Source organism: Pelobates fuscus, chromosome 9 (genome assembly GCF_036172605.1).
Source record: "Pelobates fuscus isolate aPelFus1 chromosome 9, aPelFus1.pri, whole genome shotgun sequence".
NCBI lineage: Eukaryota > Metazoa > Chordata > Amphibia > Anura > Pelobatidae > Pelobates > Pelobates fuscus.
In genome coordinates this window covers 18594096-18600306 of record NC_086325.1, presented here as the reverse complement: position 1 = coordinate 18600306, position 6211 = coordinate 18594096, and the positions used below count along the sequence as shown (strand labels likewise).

At 40.3% G+C, this 6211-nt stretch overlaps 1 long non-coding RNA gene across 2 annotated transcripts; it reads left to right on the top strand.

Moving 5' to 3' along the window:
* Nucleotides 1–3691: 3691 nt before the first annotated feature.
* Nucleotides 3692–5713, top strand: LOC134573481 (uncharacterized). Of its 2 annotated transcripts, none has more exons than XR_010085329.1 (3): nt 3692–3765; nt 4739–4802; nt 5533–5713. It is a non-coding gene; the product is annotated as an uncharacterized LOC134573481 (long non-coding RNA). The 2 variants fall into 2 exon arrangements; XR_010085330.1 differs by lacking the exon at nt 3692–3765 and adding an exon at nt 3790–3852.
* The last annotated feature ends 498 nt before the right edge of the window (nt 5714–6211 follow it).

Sequence of the window (6211 nt, the reverse complement as noted above, 5' to 3'; positions counted from 1 at the left end):
TTTGATATTAAAACTACAGGAAGGTGGCTGATAGGTCAGCTTGCCAGCTCATGGACCGGCTGCTAGGAAACAAGTCGCAACCACATACAATGGATTTACCAGCGGATGGTACTTTTTTCCGTAATTGAGATGCTTCGTCGGCTGGCATTTTCTTTTATCCGTCTACTGTCAATTATCGAACTTGGAATGTCCAATTAGGATTACTCTGATATTTCCTGCAATAGATACCAGCGACACAAACAGCGTTGGATTGGTGAACTGAGCGTTGAAACAGCAAATACGAAGCCTCCTGTCATGTTATAAAATTGTAGATTATGCTAGCTTTAGTGTACCTATAATCTTAATTTTATTAATGACAGGAGGCGAGTATTTCCCACCCATTCTTGTCCCTCCCTTGTTTAATGTTATAGTTTAGATTATCAGGTACGTATGCAACTCTGTTTGTTGTCTCTGATACCTGTCGCTTGTTCATTATGTCTGTGTTTCTTTTCATAAGTAGGGTTGGGATATCTACATATTAAGGTTAACTTTGGTTGCTACATTGGGTACCTACATGTTTATTCTGAGTACATTTAATTGGATAATCAACCTGTTCGATTCTGTTTTTCTCTCGTTTCAGTTTACAGTCCATCTACACTATCTAGTTTGACGGTTACACTCGGATGGTGGACATCGTTATATTCATCGTATCTAGGACTTCGTTTCTTCCCCATGATGTTCTCTGCCTTTTATTCTGTTTTTGTCGCAGCTTGAAAGAGGAAATGATGCATGGGGAGGGGAGTTTTATAGTACCTAACTTTTTTCTGATTGGTTGTTTTTTCTGTGCTGCTGTGGAGTTCTAGTAAAGAGAGACTTAAGCAAATACTCGCCTCCTGTCATTAATAAAATTAAGATTATAGGTACACTAAAGCTAGCATAATCTACAATTATGCACTAAACTCAGAATTGTACCAAAAACGACAATTGTACTAAAATAGTCAATTTGGGCCTAGAACAGAGTGGGAGGATTATTTCAGCTCAGTTTTGCATTCAGAGATCTGTTTAGTGAAATTTAGATATTTGGAAATGAACTTGTTATTGTTGAGAATAAAAAAAAATCCCTCCTTTAGGAAGAGACTGCTTTCCAGATGTTTTTCGTGAGCGCTCGTCACCTTTGGGCAGAGCTACTCTTGGGCTGGGAGCAGTTATAGTGAATTCATTGAATGAGGAGACATGGATTCTATGTATATTAAAGCTTTTAAATGACATGCACAAGTAATGATGAATGCAGAGACTAAGAAATTCCAGTTTTTAAGTTACTTGTATTTTCTTCCAGAAATGATCACAGAATAGTGAGATAAATACATACCAGTGTTGGAAAATGTTAATATATATATAAAGATAGATTCGTACCAAAATACATTATCGGATGTAAGCTCAACAGAATAGCCAAGATACTCTACCCACAGGATCCATAGGGCATCGCCTGTTCAACTAACTCCATGATGGATACATTGACATATAAAGTGGACAGAGCCGTGTGGGAACAAGAAGTGGATGCACCAATCAGGAACCGCATGTTACTTGTAAACTTGGGACAATCTAAATGACAGCAAAACATGTTTTATCAGGCCGTGTAAGTCCGGTCCTAGGGGGGAGGGACTGCTTAATCTATCTGCTGCCCCATATTGCATTACTTCCCTTGTCTTCTAAGCCACAACATGGACCATGTAGCTAGTGCAAAAACAATTACTGTCCTGGATCCACTAACAGTTTGGTGCATTTCCCACAGTAGCAGGATACAAGCAGGAGATTTTGGGATATGTAGTACTATCCAAGTGGTTCCCTGCTTGCTAGCCAGAGTGCATAGCTCCCCCTAGACACCAGGGACAGCACTGCAGAGGATAGCCGGAGTGTGCACCCCCTTCTCTCCTCATATTTGGGGATGCTGGAGGAAAAGGATTGCGATTTCTTAAAGGAACACTAAAGATCTAAAGCACTAGCTTTTGGAACTATGTGTGTGAAGATTTTTTTTGATTTTTTTTTTTTTCCAGCAAACAACAAAATTCTGTTCTCTGAGAAGTCTTCACAAGGCTGGTGCTCTGGGCAATTGCTGCCTCTTGAATTTAGTTCCACTGAGCTAATCAAACCAGGAAGTAATAGGAGCGGCTGTCTGATTGACAGCCAGAAGATGTAACAAGGTTCATTTATAAAAGAGCCAATTTCAGTACTTTTTGTAAATTGACAACAAAAAAAGGGATACATTCTTTACACAAAAAGCAAGTCAGCAATCTGGGGATCTGGGGTTTCCATTTAAGTAACACTGCAAATGGTTTGCCTGCAGTACATACTCTTTCCCAGAAGGTGTCACTGTGCCACCCCAGCTGAAATATATAACATTTTTACCACACAAAGTCACACCACATGCTGTCAACATATCGAGCGGCTGCCATCAGTATATATTTATAAAATTAAACTAGATTAGAGCAAGTGCAAACTACCAGCAGTTTGTGGGGATAACAGCCCATAAATCTCACCAGCCAAAATCTAATCAAGGTCCAGGCAGGGTTTATGTGAAACATCTGTAAGCTGGTATTTGCACTAATCTAGTCTAATTTATAGGCAAAAAAAAAAAACAGCTCTTCATAATAGCGCCATCATGTGGTGACGTTCTGAGTTACTCACTGAAGTGTCAGGAATTCAAAGACTGTTTAACACTATGTCAATTTATTTTTTAAAGGGGGGAAAAAAAATCAAAGGTCATCTAGGTCTCCACTTGTTTTGAACCTAACATTTAACATTTATTTTGAATTACTGAAAATTCACACTTTTATGAATAACCAAGACAAGTGGTTCCAATCCAGTCATCAAGTACCCCTAACAATCCAGGAGGTAGGGATTACCCAATTGTGTCTTAGGAGGTTTTAGAAAGAAAAATAAAAAATAAACACTTTGGACATAACCGGGTAATCCCTAAATCCTGGACTGGTACTTGAGGACTGGGTTGGGAACCTCTGCTGTAGACTGTAAGCTCGTTTGAGCAGGGTCCTCTTCAACCTATTCTTCAGTTCTTACATCGATGACACCCATCCGGATCTGCATATATGCAGACAGACTGGATTTCTAGAGGATTTAAAGAGACACTTCATTACACAAGTACAAAAATAGGACACGCTCTTCACACATAAAGCATTCAGCAGGTTAAAGTGCTTTAAATGTTTGGAGTGTTCCTGTAAAGCTGACCTGATCTTCCATCTGCCATATCCAGCAGTTACCCATATAGGTAATGGAAGCGCACTCAACCCTTCGTCCTGGAATCCTGGGTACTGTACTGAACAAGTCCCAGTACCAAAGGGGACCAAATGTGAAATTTGAATATAGAGAATAATCCAGGCACTCCAACGAATTCCATAAAAGGCAGTTTTATTGGAACCAAAGCACAGAAAGCAACGTTTCAAGCCCTTAGGGTCTTTGTCAAACTTGTCAGCTTGACAAAGACCTTAAGGGGTTGAAACGTTGCTTCCTGTTCTTTGGTTCCAATAAAACATCCAGCAGTTACATCATCACACGTCACTCACTCCAAGGGATTTAATCAGCTCAGATGTATAACTCTAGGGTTCTGATTGGCTGCTGATCACATGTTCTCAGCAGCTATTTTGTTTTAAACAATAATTGTCCAGGAGAGTTGGAACATCTGTGGCAGCCATTCCTAGGTTCCTATGGCTTGGACACACCATGTGCCTGTTATACATTGATTGAAAGTTCTTTATGGAATGAAAACCTCAGGTGAGCGATATTTTATTATAATGAGCTCAGCCTATAAATTCCCACTGATACACAGCTTCTGGGAGTTTACTGGTATCTAAGTGAATGGTGAGTGTTGGGTCTGGGTATTGGGGTAAAAATGCCAAAAATAAAATAAACCAAACTACGGTGTGGGTTCACTAAACTGAGAGATGGTAATATTTGGCTGTGACTTTAAGGGACTTGTGTATTATCTTAAAAAACTGCATTCAATTTGCTACAATTTGGAGTTTAGTGAATATAATCTGGATCCCCCATGGAGCTCCCTGAATAATTAGCTGGTTTACGTAGAGGCGGTCACTATCACCGTGGAGCTGGTAACGTAACATTGTAAATGCCAGTGACGCTGTCATTATTTTACCAAGTGTAGAAAGTGTTAAGTTAGTGACAGGGCTTCCTACAACCATGTGTGTAAATTATATAATAGAGCAGGGTTGGAAAACTATGTCCCACCTCCTCTCATTGGACTGGAGATCTCAGCACCCATAGCTTACCTGCAGAAATTATATTTAAAGAGAAGATTTATCCAGCTGTCTCTGCTACATTCTCTGGGCTGAAGCTTCTTCAAATCACAGTCACTTATTTTATTCTGTGATGGAAAGAGAGTGGATTCTAATTTGGCCTTGTGAGCTAACAATCTATTCCTGTTTGTCATTTGTTATTACAAAAAATCACTGTTGCATCAGAACATAAGTAAAACAGAGTGACATACTAAGCACCATAACTACCGCAGTGTATTGTATCTGTTTTGGGACCCTCGGTCTAGAAATGGATTTGTAGCATAATTGAAGTCTGTATTTATATAAACTGTCTCTATTATCGCTGTGAATGCCCCTGTACAACAAAATGGGGGGGGGGGGGGAAAGGGGGGGAGTTTGTGTTCCCCAACACACTGTAACAATGACACATGGTCTAACTGCTCCTTTAATTACTGAATCCCTCCGGCTTATCTTAGTGTCCTTTAACACATGGAAAGTTCTGATGTGACCGTGGATGAAGATGAAATCTCAGATGACGAGGTGATTAGACATTGAATTCCTTTCTGTGCTGTGTAAATGTTTTAATAAAACCATTAGCAGGATTATTTACTAAAGGGAGATTTATCAGGAATTCAAAGTAAATACAAAGAATGTCAGATTTTCAACCAAAACAGCAGATCTAGAAGTATAACGTAGATACATTTTCCAGTTTGGCTTTTATAGCCTTAAATGTAAAATTTAACTTTAAATAACCAACAATTCTCACCCTAGTAAATAACCTAATATAAAAAAAGTATGTATGTATGTATGTATCTAAAGCTCAACGCACATCAGAGGCCAAGTTCTCCCTGCACGTCATTGGTTGGCAGAAGGTCAGGCACAGAAAGCAGGGAAGGTGTACAGTCAAACACCATATACGCATAGAATTGACATTATCCCCAATGACACAGTCTAGCAACAGAGGTGGGTGTTAAATTCAGTTTCATTACAAAGCACTGCAAATACAGACTATAACCACTTTAAATGCTCGAAATAGACTGGATAGGCCAGGCACCATGGCATCTCCTGGTGTAACTGTGCAAATTCCCAATACGCTGTACAAAACATTGGCTGACTAGTTTTATTTTGTCACATGTAGTAAGAAATAAATGTTTAAATTTCACTCTGAGCACCATAAAGACATCGTAGCGCACAGTACAGACATTTTAAAACCACTGTTCAGTATATGGTCGCATTGTGTATCAGATTCTCTCGGTCTGCTCTTCCCTAGGTGTCCACAGATAAAATGCGCCATAATCGTCTGGGTCCGGATAACCTTGACGACACGTTGGAATACCGCCCTCCGGGGTTCCCCTCTGCTGATCAAACGCAGAATGAAGAGGAATCTGCCTCAACTCTATCAGGCTGAAAGCATGTGTTTATCCGCAGCTATGAGTAAAACGCGTGATGTCTCCCGAGTGTGCATATATTATATACTGAGATAGATCTATAAAAACGAAATATTTAATGTGAATATTCAGGGTCTTCCTTCTCAGTTCGCTTAGTAGAAGTTTAAATGCAAACTGGGATAAAAACTAATTGGAGCGAAATGGTTCCAGATGGTAGTGTGGCAGTAAATGGAAGTAAATCTGGCATTTAGAAGCTGCTGATGAAGGGGCAAGGAGGACAGGGGGTGTAGGTGTGCCATATAAATATTTTCTCATTGGGTGTTCCTTGACTAAAAAATGGCTGCTATAGACTCTCCCCTACTGGGACTGACAAGGAGATGTTATTGCAGGAAGACACGTTGTATCCATAAAAGCAGGCGGCATCTACACCGGTAAAGGCGAGGGTTATCAGCGGGCGGGCCCCACTGCAGCTGCACCAGCATCAGTTCCGCCACAACACGTGGGGGCCAGGCACGTGAAAACCGTCATTGTTGTCACCCCCTGATGGCGGCCCTGCAAAGC